At 43.5% G+C, this 18,102-nt stretch overlaps 1 protein-coding gene across 9 annotated transcripts in view; it reads right to left on the reverse strand.

The window, feature by feature from the left end:
- Positions 1-18,102, reverse strand: part of LOC119955411 (disabled homolog 2-interacting protein-like) — a 1,014,916-nt gene that overhangs the window by 175,705 nt on the left and 821,109 nt on the right. Inside the window, exon 1 of one of the 9 annotated variants that reach the window (XM_038781515.1) lies at positions 16,773-16,795. The exons of the other annotated variants lie outside the window; for them this stretch is intronic. The gene's annotated coding sequence lies outside the window, so the exon portion shown is untranslated. Of the gene's footprint in view, positions 1-16,772; positions 16,796-18,102 lie in introns of those variants that run through there. 9 annotated transcript variants of the gene reach the window in all.

Consider the following 18,102-nt stretch of genomic DNA (forward strand, 5'->3'; position numbering starts at 1 on the left):
CCCCACAGGGAGCCAGCACAGCGCTGGGTTTACGTTGCTCCAGCCTCCATACCGCCGCGCCAACCCCGCATGCACAGTTGGGCCAGCTCAATCCTGCGCATTCGCAGTCCCCTACTGGCTTCTCAACCGTGCTTCTTTCCTGAGGTGTAGTGACCCGTAGTTAGTTAAATCACTAGTAAGCTCTCTCTCTCAAAAAGGGGTGAGCAGCCTTTGGTCCTCTGAGACTTTGGCAACTTTCACTTATTTAATTTAGTTTACTTGGTTACTTGTGTCATCAAAATAGTTGGAATGAAACTTCTAAATATAGTTGACCATGTGGAATTCCATGAAAAATTAACTTTTCCAGTGGCCTAGTAGTCAGTCACTGTACTGGTAAACCACAAACTGAGAGCAGTGCTCGGAGATTCTTGGCTCAAATTCCACCTTGGTAGATGGTATGATTGTCCTTTGGCAGGCATAGATGAGCATTTGGAAGCCTAGACCCTTTGTGATTCGTTTTAATTTACGGCAGTGTCCCTTTTACTTTGTCCTTAGTTCATGTGATTTAGTTTCATTGGTTGTAAACAAAATAGTGGAAGTCCCAAGCACTGAACTCCCAAGGCTCATGCTCACATCGACATCAGAGAGATGACACAGATGTGGCCCCCAATTCAAGACATTATGGTGAAGTTGTTTATCAGTCACTCCATTCAAAGGATGACAGAGGGAGAGTGTCGTGTTCCCCCATGAGGTTAGAACGTAGGTCCATTGAATACACTCAACCCCCCTCACTCCTTGCCCATGGGGGCACTCAGGCTGCTGAGGCACTCAAGGGTCGAGGCATATCATTCAGGTGGAATTAAGGAGCAACTGTGGGGAAATGGCTATTGTGTGAGAGGGAAGGAGTGAGGCTCGCTCACATTGGAGGATGCACATGTGTGAATGTCCCAGATCCTGAGAGGGCGGAGGGTCAGGATATTGTCGAGACTCCTCATCGCTCACATTGATGTTCTCTTCCTTTGAGTTTATGATTTTCGGGAATTATGAAACTATTCAAGCTGGAAATGCTTTTGATTGCGATTGACCAGCGGCAGCAACACCAAAATGCCACTGGTGTCATCAGCCACCTCGCAACAACGAGGCTCACGCGTCAACGAGTGCGCTGGTCGAGCAGGTGATTGGAGTGCTCAAGATGCAGTTCTGGTGCTTGGACTGTTGGGCAGCACGGTAGCACTGTGGTTAGCACAGTTGCTTCACAGCTCCAGGGTCCCAGGTTCAATTCCCGGTTTGGGTCACTGTCTGTGTGGAGTCTGCACGTTCTCCCTGCATCTGTGTGGGTTTCCTCTGGATGCTCCCCGCGTCTGCGTGGGTTTCCTCTGCGTGCTCCGGTTTCCGAGGTTACGGGGATAGAGTGGAGGTGTGGGCTTAGGTAGGGTGCTCTTTCCAAGGGCCGGTGCAGACTCGATGGGCCACATGGCCTCCTTCTGCACTGCAAATTCTGTGATTCTATGACTGGTCGGGGGAGGCCTCCAATAGAGCCCTCGCCCTCTGGACAGTAGCGATCCTGCTCCTTGCTGAGAAGCTCAAGGGCTTGTTCCTCAAATTGGGTTAGGGTCTTCAATTGCTGCATTACTGCGGCTGGTTGTGTCTATTTATGCCTGTGCGAGTTTGTCCTGCAACAAGACAAATGGAAAGGGTGTAGGCAGGTCTCATGGTATATCAGATGGGTATGAAGTGTACCATGCTTAGGAGTGGGTATTTGAGAGGCACCGAACCTACTGGGCGGTGGGGGAGGGGGGACAGCACATGACAAGTGCTGTGACCCTGCAAGGTGGGTGCGAGTGAGATCACTGTGGAGGTGTTAAGGGAGACACGAGGAGATGGACCTATCCTGGCAGCAGGAAGATCATTCATCTTCTTATGACACTGGAGCCTTGCCCTCTTTTAGCGTGAGCTAATGCTGTCAATCACGGCCACATTCTCCCAGGTGGGGAGCGGTCAATTTGTTGGATGGACTTCATCCGATCGTCTCTGCTCGACCCCATTGAGAAGTTTGCCCAGGGCTCCCTCTGTAAACGTGGTGCCGTCTTCCTGGCAGCCATCCCCCCAATTGGTCTTGTAGCAAGTGTTGAGGAGGCATTTAAAAAGAGCGCCCACTGATTACATTTTTGTGGGGCGAGTGTATGAACGTATCAGAGCAGCCGCTACGAGCACGCCATGATTCACAAAGAACAAAGAAAAGTACAGCAAAGGAACAGGTCCTTCGGCCCTCCATGCCTGCGCCGACCAAGCTGCCCGTCTAAACTAAATTCTGCTACACTTCCGGGGACAATATCCCTCTATTCCCACCCTATTCATGTATTTGTCAAGATGCCCCTTAAATGTCACTGTCGTCCCTGCTTCCACCCCCTCCTCCGGCAGCGAGTTCCAGGCACCCACTACCCTTTGTGTAAAAAAACCTTACCTCGTACATCTCCTCTAAACCTTGCCCCTCGCACCTTAAACCTATGCCCCCTAGTAATTAACCCCTCTACCCTGGGAAAAAGTATCTGACTATACACTCTGTCTATGTCCCTCATAATTTTGTAGACCTCTGTCATGTCGTCCCTCAAACTCCTTCGTTCCAGTGAGAACAAATCAAGTTTATTCAACCTCTCCTCACAACTAATGCCCTCCATACCAGGCAACATCCTGGTAAGTCTCTTCTGCACCCTCTCTAAAGCCTCCACATCCTTCTGGTAGTGTGGCGACCAGAATTGAACACTATACTGCATGTGTGGCCTAACTAAGGTTCTATACAGCTGCAACATGACTTGCCAATTTTTATACTCAGTGCCCCAGCCAATGAAGGCAAGCATGCCGTATGCCTTCTTGACTACCTTCTCCACCGGTGTTGCCCCTTCAGTGACCTGTGGACCTGTACACCAAGGTCTCTGACTGTCAATACTCTTGAGGGTTCTACCATTCACTGTATATTTCCTACCTGCATTAGACCTTCCAAAATGCAATACCTCACATTAGTCCGGATTAAACTCCATCTGCCATCTCGCCGCCCAAGTCTCCAAACAATCTAAATCCTGCTCCTCTGACAGTCCTCATCGCTATCCGCAATTCCACCAACCTTTGTGTCGTCCGCAAACTTACTAATCAGACCAGTTACATTTTTCTCCAAATCATTTATATATACTTATTCACCTGGAGAAAAAAAATGCTGTTAAAGAATCTGAATATATGGTGAGTTTTCCTGCCAACGCCGATGGGAGGATTCTCCCATTTTTTCAGCGGAAACGACTGAAAGCATCTGTTAAGTTTCTGCCCAATATCCCATGTTCTCTATCTTTACAATGGGCGCGATTCTCCGCACCCCAAGCCGGGTGGGAGAATCGCGGGAGGGCCAGGCAAATCACGCCATGCCTCCCTGGCACCCCCTGCGATTCTCCCCCCCCAAAAATGGCGTGCCGACGCCAGGTTTCACTCTGGCGTCGGCACTCAGTCTCCCGTTGGGAGAATCGCGCCCAATATCTCTTTTTTGGTCCCCAATTAGCTCCAAGCTTCTTTTGACTACAATTTTACAATTTATATATTTATTAAATATTTAACTATGTTCTCTTCTGCTGTTGCCATTCTATTCTCATACACTCTCTTTGATCCTTATTTTCTTTTTAAATTCTCCCCTGTACTTTTCACATTCAGCTTGGTTTTCCACTGAACTGACCGTGACCATGAACCTCTTTTTCACTTTCTTATTTTAACTTCTATATCTTGAGTCAAAGGACCCTCGCTCTGGTGCCTTTCATGTCCACCTCCTGGGAATGTGTCTAGTCTGTAGATGAACTATTTCCTATTTTAAGACCTCTCATTACTCATTAATGTTCAATTTCCACAAATTCTAAAATTAAGAAGAAATTTACATGTATTGCAACTTTACACACCAAGTTTAATAAAGCACCATTTTTAGGCATGCAGTACTGAAAACCGAGAAGATGCACATGGGCCAGGAACAGAAACTGTCCCATGAGCCCTGGCAGGAATCGATACTGGCCATCTGCAAGAGCACTCAAGTCTATGCATAAACTTGTTCTCACTATATGGACTTTGTGATTACCCACTCCAAAGAACAAGACCATGCGATGAACATGTAACAGAATTCCAGACACAGGTGATCAACTTTGCAGCAGGACGAAGAACAGACAAAAAAGGCCATCGGACTCCTTAATGAACTGATGGCTGGTCAGACAAGGGTGTTTCAGAGGACAATGGGTCTGATTGAATCACCACGTATAAACAGGAATATCCTGTCTTTCCCATTAACAAGTTGGGGTCTGGATGAGACAATGGCCAGTTGTGAGCGTATACCTATGACTCAATGCTAGCATACCAGTATAAAGAAAGGAACGTCGGAACAGATCCTCAGGCACAGCCATCGCAAGAAGAAAGGACCCTGGGTTTCAAACCCGGAGAAGACATCAACATCGAGTGATCGTAGCCTGCCAGCCTCCTTCAGTAAGTGCTGGTAAAACCCAAAGCTCAGCTGTGACTCTGGGTTACAGTTTGTTGAGTGAGAGAATTGTGAATAAAATTGCGTTAAACCATGAACCTGTTTTATCCTTTGTTCATTTTGCAAATCAAGGCACCTGGGTAAACTTTTGAGTAAGTAAACTGGTCGAAAGTATCTGAAGTTTTACAAGTGCAACAGCCAGAAGTCAGAATCTACATATAGACATTTAGAATGCTTATGCTCATGGTAAAACAAGTTTATTAGTCGGTATCCACCTGTGATTTGCTACACAGTAAATTACCAATCTCATTATCTGCCATCTGGCATGGCACTGGCTGAACCTAAAGTGGGATAATAGTGAAAGAAAGAAAAAGAGATTGGAGTGAAAAAAAGATTTCCATCGAATATAATAGCACCTCTTGCTTCCAGTGTAGATGGATCCCATTTAATAATTTAACTCAGTCCAGCAGGGTTTTGCTAAAATGTATGGGAGCTGACATTCAGGGGTTTTGGTCTGGAAGCAAACGAATCACGCTTGAGAGTAATGGTAGGAAACAAGACCCACACTGTGAAAGTCTGCTTGGCCAATGATACGATAATATAAATTGCACTTCAGATTAATATACTTAATATTCTACATAAATATCCCTGGAACTGTTTTCTCCTTTAACCTGTGTCACTAACACACCATACTGGCTGCTTCTGAAGCACTGCGGGCAGGATGTCTGGTTTTCCCACGGGATGCAGAACATTGTGTAGCACAGAGGGAGGTAGTGACTGGAAGGCAGACATGCCTTTGTAAAAAAAAAAGTTGTTTTGTAAAAAAAACGTTGAAAAGGAAAGAACCTTTACAAAGAAGAACGGTTTAAACTAGATTACATATCAATCCACTTACTTTCAAAATCTGCAATTGGAACACATCATTGGTCAAAGAAATATGTTCAGCATTTTAAAAATGTGTTTTAGCATCGATGTCAGATGTTTTCATCTTCCCACTTTGGACAGCTGGTGCTTTGCTTACCTGTCCTCTTTCTCAGAGTACGTAGTCCTGCCTTGTGAACGGCAACGTCAGCTACATCAATGTTTATTCATTCACTCTTACTCTGAAATGCCTCTCTAACTATTGTGTGGAAACTTAATCTCTGCAATCAGTGGGACGCTCCTTTTAAACACCTTCACAGCACTCTTCTTACCTTCTCCAACGTCCAGTTGGGGGATGGCTGCCAGGGAGACAGCATCAAGATTTTTGGAGGGACCCTTCACCAAACACCTGGGTGGTGTGGAGCAGAGGCATGGCATCCTATACCCACATTCCTGCAGTCATCCGTCAGCCAAGGGCACCACCCCCTGAGAGGCACAGGCTGCAATAGTGAGTGCCAACTTACTGTATATGAGGATGGGGCAACAGTGATATTGCAGCCACGGTAGGTCTGCCTCCTGATGTATAGCCCTTCGCACAACCTTTACACCTACACGGTGATCTCTCACCCAGCCACAGCGAGGATTCCCAATGTAACTCATGATGCTCCCATTCCCCCCCCCCACCCACCCAGGGGATGATCTGTTCCTCGCATTCCCGCTCCTACTTACTTCCCACGCATGTCAGCCTTCTTCACCATCTGACCTGGCAGGACTCTACACTCTCCCCATCTGTTTGACTGCAGGACAAACTTGAGCACAACATGGATGGGTTGTTCGCAGACACCAAGACCATATTCATTTAAGTTATGATCAGAGTCAGCAACTGTTACAGATAACATGGCAGAAGGTAATGCTGCTGTAAACATTCACCAGGAAGTGGGTTCTGTATTTCCAGGTTTGCTGGTGGACTCTCCTGGGGGAGTGAAAAAGAAACGTTCATGTTCAGATTCTGAACCTACCTCTTCACCTACGATTCCAGATCAACCGTTACAAGATTCACCAGTGCTGTTGCCTAGGTTGTGACGCAATTGCAAAGCTCTTGACAGACTTTTATATTGTTAAGATATTGCTTTGATTGATTTTTGTCCTGATGGAGGATTGAAATTTAAGGGGGAAGAAGTGTTGCAGAATGTTATTTTGAGTACAGTGTGTTCTAATCAGTCTTTCTTCAATGTAATTGTTTTACTGGCGTCTGTTGAGGGTTCTGAGCATGTGCAGTCATTGGCGGGCTTTTCAGTCTGTAAGAGGGTGACCTTGTAAGGAACACCTGTTTTACGAGAGCTCCTGTTTTCATAGTTATTACTGTTACTACTATTCTGCTGAGTTTGTTATTTTTGAATTTTGTTATTTATCTATATAAAGAAGCTCCTTCTTTTAAACAACGCATTCAACTTCCATTCTTTGTGGTCTCAAGTTACTACAGTCCCCCACTCTGCCCATGCAGCCTGGCCTCTCATGGGATCCCACCAAGAACTTCACAATCGCCAGTGCTGACCTGATTCACCTACTCCCACTCACTTTCCAGCTGCCACTCTGGAAGGCCAATCCCTCAGTGGTGATGTCGCCACAAGCCCAGCTAGTAAGACACGGGAAGTGCTGCCAGCAAACCAGCCGCCAGACCCCTTTAAACCTAGAGGCTCACAGACATGAAGGGCCGTTAAGACCTGCGAGCGACCCCACCAGATGCTGAGACTGAACCCCACATCACTCCAACCCCAAGTTGAACTTACCTAGGTTCCCCCCAGCCTCTCTGCTACCTCCTCTGCGACTGTCAATGGCGACCTGAGCACTCCTCACTGCTGATATCCCCTTCGGAGAGGAGGTCGCCAGATTTGCATTTTATACAAATGCTGTAACTCACTCCGGCATGATGTCATGCCGGGGACCGATTAATATTCAGTGAGTGAACCGTGGACGGGGAGGGGGGGAGACAAGAGAGGAGAAGCAGCGAGGTTGGGGGGGGGGGGGGGGGGGGCAGGGAAATGGGAGCCGGAAGGAAGGCATGGGATACCAAAACGAGCATGACATCTCCAGGAGCGGGGAACGAGGAAAATAAAGACGGAGGGCGGGAGGAGCAGCAGAAGCGGAGGCGAGCGCGAGACGGCAGTGAGATCCGTCCGGGAGAAGCAGACAACAACACAAAACACAGCCAAGTATCGCCGGCACCTAAATGTATATTTGCCACCCAATCCCACCCCCCCTCCTCCTCCCGCAAACAGTCGCCTACTTACGTGTTGTAAATAATTTTGGCCAGGTGTACAGAGCTACCGCTGTCGAGCTGGTGCACAATACCCTACCAGTTATTCTATTTCATCTTTTATGGTATTTTTTTTTTACTATGTACTATTTTCTTCTCTTTGGTATGTTTGGGCGTGCCCTTCTCTTCTATATATGTGTATATATATATGTTTCTTATCCTGTGTACATAACGGTAATTATACCTTGTTCAAAAACCCAATGAAGAAACATTTATATAAAAAAAAATATTCAGTGAGTGGGGAATTCCCGAAGAGAGGGTTAGCTAATGATATTAAAATGTATGAAAATTAGATCCCTGGCCTTCTGTGGCAGATTTCCCATTTCGCTGCTGGCGAGGGGCCTGGAAAATAGAAAATTATGATCTTGCTGAAGAATCGCATTTTCCGCTTATCGCCGAATCTTCTGCCTGCGATGGCGTTCTCACTGACGGCTAAGGTAGGCTCAGAATCACCCACGTTAACTGTTTCTTTCTCCACAGGTGTTGCCTGACCTGCTGATAATTTCCAGCATTTTCAGTTTCTATTTCAGATTTCCAACGACTGTAGTATTTTGCTTTTTTTACCATTGGGGTTAAATTTATTTCACCTTTAAATTCATTAGACTTACAAAATACCTGAAACTGAGAAGACTCAAACATAATGGAGGCTTAAAGTTTTCAGTATCCCACCTGTATACATACAAACAAGAACAGTGCATTGTCGCTGCACTTATGGGCAATCAACAGAGTGGCAAGGTCTGCTGAAAGCTTATGCACAGTCACTTTATTGCAGGATGGTGCTTAGCAGAGGTACTTCCCTACAAAGAGAACTGCAAGCAGTTGAAAAGCAGGAAACAGGAAAATCAATCAAAAACATAAGAAGTAGAAGCAGGAGTAGACTACACGGCCCATTGAACCTGCTCCACCATCGACTAGGATCTTGGCTGATCTTTGGCTTCAACTCAACTTTCCTGCCTTCTCCCCTTAATTTCCTCTTGGGTAGGGTATTCCAAAGATTCACGTCCCTCTGAGATAAGAAATTTCTCCTAATATCAGTCCTTAATGATCAGCCATGAGAACTTAAGACTGTGCCCCCATGTTTTCGATTTCTTGACCAACAGAAACAATCCTTCAGCGAACCCCGTAACAAGCCCTCCACAATTGTGGATGTTGGAATGAGATTGCCTCTCATTCTCCCAAACTCCAGAGAATAAAAGTCCAATTTATTCAGCCTCTCATCATAGGACAACCGTTTCATCCCAGGGGCCAATTTAGTGAATCTTCAGTGTAGCACCTGCAATGCGAGCATATCCTTTCTTAAATGTGGAAACCAAAACTGGCAACAGCATACTAGATGCTGTCTCACCAAAACCGTGAACTTTAGCAAGACTTCTTCATTCTTATACTCCAAACCCCTTGCAATAAAAGCCAACATGCCATTTGCCTTCCAAATTGCTTGTTGCGTGCTAACTTTCTCTGTTCCTTGTACAAACACCCCTAAGTCTCTTTGAACATAAACGAGTTTCACACCTTTTAAAAAATATTCTGCTTTTTTATTTCATCAGTGAACAACTTTACACTTCCCTTTCTCCATCTGCCATCTTATTATACACTCGCTTAACCTGTCTGCATCGAGTTGCAGCCTCTGTATCCTCCCACAGCTTACCTTTCCACCTAGCAAATTTAGATGCATTACTCTCTCACTCTTAATCTAAACTTTAATATAGATATTGTAACTAGCTGAGGCCCCAGCACTGATCTTCACTGCCAGACAGCTTGAAAAAGTTCTGTTTTTGCCCACTCTCTGTTTTTCATCTGTTAACCAATCCTCTATCCATGCCAATGTATTGCCCCACAGCTCCACAAGCCCTTACGTCGCCAATTAATCTTTTATGTGGCAGCTTATCGATTGCATTTTGGAAACCCAGGGATGGGATTCTTCGGCCGCGCCCGCCCGGTGACCGGTCATTTCTGCCCAAGGTCAACGGACCTTTACATGGTCCTCGTCCGTGGTGATATTGCGGCGGGGGCGGCCGAACAATCCAGCCCCAGGTATCCACCCTACTAGTTACATCTTCAAAAAACTCCAATAAATTTGTAACGCAAGATTTCTCTTTAGTAAAACTATGTTGACTTGGTCTAATCATAATATGCTTTTGCTTAGACTTCCTTAATTATAGATTCCAGCTTTTTCCAACAACTGGGTTAGGCCAACTGGTCCATTAGTTTACTGCTTTCACTTTTTCTCTTATCTTGAAAAGTGGTGCCACATCTGCCAACTCCCAATCTATTGGAACCATTCCTGAATCTAAGGAATTATAGAAAATCATTGCTAGCACATCCACTATCTCTGCAGATATCTCCTTTAGAAACTTAGGGTGTAGGCCATCAGGTCCCAGGAACTTCTTGTCTCTTAAGAATTCTCCAATATTTTATCTCTGCTGATATTAATTTCACCTATTTCCTCACTCTTTTCAGCCCCATGGCTATCGCCTATATCTGGTATGGAATTTGTGTCTTTTACTGTGAATACCAATGCAGTTTAGGGGCAGCACGGTAGCATGGTGGTTAGCATAAATGCTTCACAGCTCCAGGGTCCCAGGTTCGATTCCCGGCTGGGTTACTGTCTGTGCGGAGTCTGCACGTCCTCCCAGTGTGTGCGTGGGTTTCCTCCGGGTGCTCCGGTTTCCTCCCACAGTCCAAAGATGTGCAGGTTAGGTGGATTGGCCATGCTAAATTTCCCGTAGTGTCCTAAAAAGTAAGGTTAAGGGGGGGTTGTTGGGTTACGGGTATTGGGTGGATACGTGGGTTTGAGTAGGGTGATCATTGCTTGGCACAACATCGAGGGCCGAAGGGCCTGTTCTGTGCTGTACTGTTCTATGTTCTACCCAGTCAGGATATTATTGTGTCTGCTGTGTTAGAAGGTACCACAAATTGTAAATTATTTCTGCATATTTGCTTGCATGCAGGAAGACAGGTTTTTAAGGCTGAGATTTCAGAGAAGGTTCATGGAGTACTGAGGCATTGTATAAAATCATCTGAGTCAGACTTCAAATCAGGAAATTTGGTATGCATAACATAGATGATCATAGGAAAAAGAATAGGTCCTGGTAAGGGGATATTTTGTGATGGTAAGACAGGAATAATCAAACACGGCAATCAAGCTGTTAAGGTTCATTCATCAAAATTAATTACAAAATCTCAGACTCAACAGCTGGTGGAAGTAAACGAGGCACCTTGTACGTCAAATACTGACGTGGTCTGTGATGAAGGTCCCGAGGAACAGAACCATTATCCAGCCTTTGATGCAAAGAATTCTGTTCCTCGGGACCAGAATTTTTGGATCAAAGGCTGGATAATGGTAATGTGAGTGTTCATGGCAGAGCTACACATTCACTTACCAATTGTACTCGGGTGACTCCAGGGGAGTCTTAAGAATGGTGTGATGCAACTATTGTGGGACATGAAGGAAAAGCTACTGACAAGTTAAAATATTGGTTGAATGTTCAAGATGATGATCAAGAAGCTGGTGGCATAATGGAATAAAAGAATGGAAAGTAAGTAAGTGCACAGACTGATGGAGTCTGGGAGCATCTCTTGCATCAGAAAATAATTACATACTCGAGAAAGAGTACTCAATAGTGCAAGAGGGAGGTCTCACAGCAGTAGTCCTGGCAGAAATAAAACTGGAAGTAGAGGCCATAGCCTAAAGAGATTACATGATGAAAAAGACCAAAAAACATTCTCACAACAGATAGAAACATAAATTCCTTGTCATTGTGAAGTTTTGGCTCTTATCTAACGAGGGCGAGATCCAGATTGCGACGTCTCATGACATCTTGTTAGATCACATGAGGCGTTCAGTTGTAAACAGCCTTGTCGCGTCACTGAGTCGGGCATAATCCCGTCAACAGATATTAGAGTGTGATCTCCCACAGCTGATAAAGTAAACTTAGTCAGCCTTTTAGCTCTTTTCACCACATTCATGTTAATGAACACAAAACCGTTCAAAGAGAAAACTGTTTCTGAAATCGCCCAAAAGAGGTAGCAGATGCAGAAAGGAAACTAAGGAAATGAAACAAATGCTTCTATGGTCTGAATGATGCTTCCTAGGGTTGGTATTTTTTTGGCGAGTTTGGTTTTGCTGAAAATAGTTTGTGTTGAACTAAAAATGATCCCACAATGTTTTATTGAAAGAAAAAAATCCAGGCATTTTTGATGCATATTCTTTTGCACAGGGTAGCACTGCAGAATTTGAACAATACTAATAAGATTAGAATTTAAAATAGGAAGCCAGGCTTGTTGGACTATTGAATATATTGGTTCAGAAATTAAGCAAAGTAGGTCTGCAACAACTTTAAATCAATAATCCTATTCAGAGAGTGTTATTCCAATCCTGGTTAATTGCACTAGTTGATCACAGAAATGTGAGGTTGTATCTAAAGACAAGACAGAGCAATTGCAAAGATTGAATTATTTGTGCATTCAGGCTAGACCAGATCCTTGTTCTGCGTTGGAATTTTTGATTTGATTTATTATTGTCACATGTATTAGTATACAGTGAAAAGTATTGTTTCTTGCATGCTGTACAAACAATGCATACTGTACATAGGGAAGGAAGGAGAGACTGCAGAATATAATGTTCCAGTTACAGCAAGGTGTAGAGAAAAGATCAACTTAATACGAGGTAGCTCCATTCAAAAGTCTGATGGCAGTAGGGAAGAAGCTGTTCTTGAGTCGGTTGATACGTGACCTCAAACTTTGGTATCTTTTTCCTGAAGGGAGAAGGTGGAAGAGAGAATGTCCGGGGTGCGTGGGGTCCTTAATTATGCTGGCTGCCTTTCTGAGGCAGCGGGAATTATAGATAGAGTCAATGAATGGGAGGCTGGTTTGTGTGATTCACGACTTTTTGTAGTTTCCTGCAGTCTTGGGAAGAGCAGGCTCCATATCAAGCTTTGATACAACCAGAAAGAATGCTTTCTATGGTGCATCTGTAGACGTTGGTGAGGGTCGTTGGTGACATGCCAAGTTAAGTTATATGATGCTAATCTTCCTTATGGGCATTCCGGCACAGCTGGTTTCATGTTTGTAAATGGGTGAGAATAGGAAATGCTATCCTTGAGCTCAGGATGCTAAGAAAAGAAAAAGGGTTAAAATATTAAGGAAGCTCAAAAAATACAAAACATGAACCTCTTGACAGGAATAATTATTCCAGATTTCACAACAAAAAAATATATTTTGCTGTATTTGTGTTCACCAAAACAAGGAATTTTAATGCTGGCAATATCCACCTTCGCTAAGTGAAGAGTAAAGCTCCCTCCAGCCTGCACTGGTATGTCTTAGATCGACCCTTTTAGACCACTCTCCACTTCTCCATGAGGGAGGAGCTAGCCAGAGTTGATAGGAAAAGGAGCCTCGTAGAGAAGACAGTGGAACAGCAATGGCAGGAGTTTTTGGGGGTTATTAGGGAGGCACAACAGAAATTCATCCCAAGGAGGAGGAAATATTCTAAGGGGAGGACAAGGCATCCATGGCTGACGAGGGATGTCAAGGACAGCATAAAGGCTAAAGAAAAAGCATACAAAGTGGTGAGGATTAGTGGGAAACCAAAGGATTGGGAAGCCTTTAAAAGCAAACAGAGGACAACTAAAAAAGCAATAAGGGGGGAGAAGATGAAGTATGAGTGCAAGTTAGCTAGTAATATAAAGGAAGATAGGAAAAGATTTTTTCAATATAGAAAAGGTAAGAGATTGGCAAAAATAGATATTGGACCACTTGAAAATATGGCTGGAGAAGTAATAATAGGGAACAAAGAAATGGCAGACAAACTGAATAGTTATTTTGCATCAGTCTTCACCGTAGTCACCAGTGGGATGCCAGAGCTCCAGGAGAACCAGGGGGCAGAGGTGAGTGCAGTGACCATTACTAAGCAGAAGGTTATGGGGAAACTGAAAGGTCTGAAGGTGGATATGTCACCTGGACCGGATGGACTACACTCCAGGATCCTAAAAGAGACAGCTGAATAACTTGTAGAGGCATTAGTGATGATCTTTCAGGAATCACTGGAAGCAGGAAGGGTCCCAGAGGACTGGAAGGTGGCTAATGTAACACCACTGTTTAAGAAGGGAGGCAGGCAGAAGATGGGAAATTATAGGCCGGTTAGCCTGATTTAGGTCATCGATAAGATTTTAGAGTCTGTTATTAAAGATAAGATCGCGAAGCACTTGGAACTGCATGGTAAAATAGGACTGAATCAGCACGGCTTTGTCAAAGGGAGGTCGTGTCTGACAAATCTGTTAGAGTTCTTCGAAGAACAAGCAAGTGGACGTGATTTATTTAGATTTCCAGAAGGCCTTTGACAAGGTACCGCATAGGAGACTGTTAAATAAGTTAAGAGCTCCTGGTGTTAAGGGCAAGATCCTGGCATGGATAGAGGATTGGCTGACTGGCAGAAGGCAGAGAGTGGGGATAAAGGGGTCTTTTTCAGGATGGCAGCCGGTGACTAATGGTGTGCTTCAGGGGTATGTGCTGGGACCACAACTTTTACAATATACATTAATGATCTGGAAGAAGGTACTGAGGCACTGTCGCTAAGTTTACAGATGACACAAAGATCTGTAGAGGGACAGGTAGTATTGAGGAAGCAAGTGGGCTGCAGAAGGGCTTGGACAAGCTAGGAGAGTGGGCAATGAAGTTGCAAATTAAATACAATCTGGAAAAGTGTGAGGTTATACACTTTGGAAGGAGGAATTTAGGCACAGACTATTTTCTAAATCAGAAAAGCAGAAGCACAAAGGGACTTGGGAGTCCTTGGTCACGATTCTCTTAAGGTTAATGTGCAGGTTCAGTCGGCAGTTAAGAAGGCAAATGCAATGTTAGCATTCATGTCAAGAGGGCTTGAATACAAGACCAAGGATGTACTTCTGAGGCTGTATAAGGCTCTGGTCAGACCCCATTTGGAGTATTGTGAGCGGTTTTGGGCCCCATATCTAAGGAAGGATGTGTTGGCCTTGGAAAGGGTCCAGAGGAAGTTCACAAGAATGATCCCTGGAATGAAGATCTTTTCGTATGAGGAACGTTTGAGGACTCTGGGTCTGTACTCGTTGGAGTTTAGAAGGATTAGAGGGGATCTTACTGAAAATTACAGGATACTGCGAGGCCTGGATAGAATAGACGTGGAGAGGATGTTTTCACTTGTAGGAAAAACTAGAACCAGAGGACACCATCTCAGACTAAAGGGACGGTCCTTTAAAACAGAGATGAGGAGGAATTTCTTCAGCCAGAGGGTGGTGAATCTGTGAAACTCTTTGCCACTGAAGGCTGTGGAGGCCAATTCACTGTCTTTAAGCCAGAGATAGATAGGATCTTGATTAATAAGGGGATCAGGGGTTTATGGAGAAGGCAGGAGAATGGGGATGAGAAAATATCAGCCATGATTGAATGGCGGAGCAGACTCGATGGGCCAAGTGGCCTAATTCTGCGCCTTTGTCTTATGGTCTATCCACTGGGACATTTTTTTCAGTTTTCCACATCAGCAACCGAGTAAGATTAGTGGTAGTTCTGAACTGTACTCCTGTCTTCTGTAGAAATTGGATTTTAAATTATCAAATGTATTTCACATGGAGTCTTACTGCTAGCAAGAGAACATACACCTTTTAAATCTGGCCTGGATTTCCCCGAGGTGAAATGCCAGTGCCTAACCCAATACACATGAAAGATAAAGAAGGCAATAATTGTTTGATAAAGCAAGAAAATGCTTACAACAGTAATATTGAGATTGCTGTTCCTTTGAAGGATGACCTTCTGGTATATTTAAACACTTATCTTGCACTTTCTGCACTATTTAGTATTTTCCTCACCGAACAATCATCTAAATTGAAAGAATATCAATCAATACTATAACAGCAAATTACTAACAATTGCAGTTGAGGACGCTGGGTCTGTAATCGTTGGAATTTAGAAGGATGAGGGAGGATCTTATTGAAACTTACAGGATACTAAAGGCCAAGGTAGAATGGACATGGAGAGGATGTTTCCACTAATAGGCAAAACTAGAACCAGAGGGTACAGCCTCAGACTGAAGGGACGATCCTTTAAAAGAGAGATGAGGAGAAATTTCTTCAGCCAGAGGGTGGTGAATCGGTGGACTTTTTTGCCGCAGAAGGCTGTGGAGGCCTTTAAGTGAGCGTCTTTAAAACAGAGGTAGATAGATTCTTGATTAATAAGTGGATCAGGGGTTATGGGGAGAAGGCAAGAGAATGGGGAGAGAAAAATATCAGCCATGATTGAATGGCGGAGCAGACTAGATGGGCCGAGTGGCCTAATTCTGCTCCTCTGTCTTATGGTCTAAATACAAAAGGAGGCAGACTTTAGGCAGTATAAAGTTGCATTCCTATTTTGGACGCATTATAAAAATCTGAGTCAACAATATATCCTGTTTTAATCCATGCAGTTACTGGCCTGGAAAAGTTGAGGTCATTGATCTAACTGTAGAGGATGTTTTTACAATTTAAGGATTTGGCAGCCTACCATTTTCCCAAACCACCACAGGCCCTCTCGCAATGATTGCAGCTCCAAAGTAAAAAAAATAATTGGACTCCCACACTGTTAGTTGACAAATTGTATTCCTCAAAGAAAATTTAGCAATTCCAACCAAAATGGAATCAAATGCTTAGTTTAAAATGAAAAGTTCAAACAGTGACAGCAGGCGTCCAGAGGAGTTCAGACACTAAGTTCAATAAATAGGTGTTCATATGGTTCTCACTTCGACTGTGCATTGGCTACACGGTGAAACATTAAATGCAGTAATTTTTTCTTTGTTGTAAATTGGATTGGTATTAAAAGCTCCTACTTTGCCAGAATTATCATACACATAAAAAAATTCCCCCTCCTTGGGCACGAGGCACACATTCATACTTAAAAAGCAAAAATAATTAACTAAACATCCAGTAACAGCAGGCCATCATGTCGGAATGTGCTCCCAGTTCACAGAGTAAATCAGGATTATCTCCGGGCTTTTCTTTATAATGAGCTGATTACAATAAAAATTACATTCTCCGGCCCACAAAACAACATTTTAGCTGAAATATGAACGTAACTGTCATTACTATAAATTTAGATTGGCCCAAAGAGACTTACCAGTCACATTGCCTGGATTAAATTGTGATTTGGACTTCTCCACAAATCACTGTAATAGGAAACTTTATGAAATTTTTCAAAAGCTGCTGTCAGGCGTTCCCATAGAAGTAATAGCTTTTGTGTTAGCAGGAAATGGGAGTCTCAAGGTACTGAGTCAAAACAATCATCACTATATATGGCAAAAGCAGAAAAAAAAAGTCCACATCTGGAAGGTTGCAATGCAAATGTGCAACACTGTGGACACTTTTCACAAGCAACAGCAGTAATGTAATTATTAATAATTCAGTTGAAAAATCTTGTTCATAGTCCAGGAGAGTTTTCAAGGAATGTTTAAGTTCGCTGTACAAGTTCATCCTTCCACGTACCCGTAATTGGCTGTTAAAACAGAAAAACCATCTAACATTGCAGGAGCCCGGAGGGAGAAATTGTTACATTCCGGTAATTAAGACAGAATTCATTTTTGGATGATATTTTGGAGCTTGTGTGAAAGCAAACTAAAACAAGTTTAAATGCATTCAGGGATTTTTGTCCATATTGCGCATTTACCAAATACTAAATTAAATTTATTCAGTCATGCCTTTGAATATGCATAAATTACTATAGTGCAAAATTATTTCCGATAAATTATTACTGCTTATGAAATTCTCAACAAGTTTAAATTGTGCTATGTATGTACATTTCATAAAGAGACTACACGGTTTTTAAAATTAAAGAAAAGAATTGCATGGTATTGTGTTGGACACGAGGGCAATATTTAGGAACTCCACTTCCAAATACAGCCAATATCCCTCTTTCCAAGTCACCTTCAGTGAAAAATAGGATCATAAATTTACTGAGCACCATTGAATTTTTCTGTTAAATCAAAATTAAAACATAATGAACCGTAGTGCTCGCTAAGACACACCAAACTAAAACTAAGTAAAAAGCACAAGGGAAGGTCATTAACAAGTGGTGCATTGGAATGGGTTTTTTTTTATGCTTATTTTGTTAAGCACAAAAAAATGTTTGTTTCACCTTCAGTTCTTCATGGTAAATACACTTGCCTATCTGATTGGTTAAGACACCTGTAATAACCTGCACGAGACATACAGTGTGAGGATGTTTGTTACCCGGTACTCCTCGGGGAGTAGGAGCTCCCCGCTCGGGGCAGAATAGCTTATTCATCAGCTTATCCATCATACCTCTATAATAGGTCAGCCAATGCGGAACTGACTATCAAGAGGAGAGAGTATCCTGTGAGGTTGACTATGCCCCATTTATGAACTGTTGTAAAATAAATGTCTTTATTTTAATCTCGCTGTTGATTCCCTATGCCTTATTCAAACACCAA

This window comes from Scyliorhinus canicula, chromosome 21 (genome assembly GCF_902713615.1).
Source record: "Scyliorhinus canicula chromosome 21, sScyCan1.1, whole genome shotgun sequence".
NCBI lineage: Eukaryota > Metazoa > Chordata > Chondrichthyes > Carcharhiniformes > Scyliorhinidae > Scyliorhinus > Scyliorhinus canicula.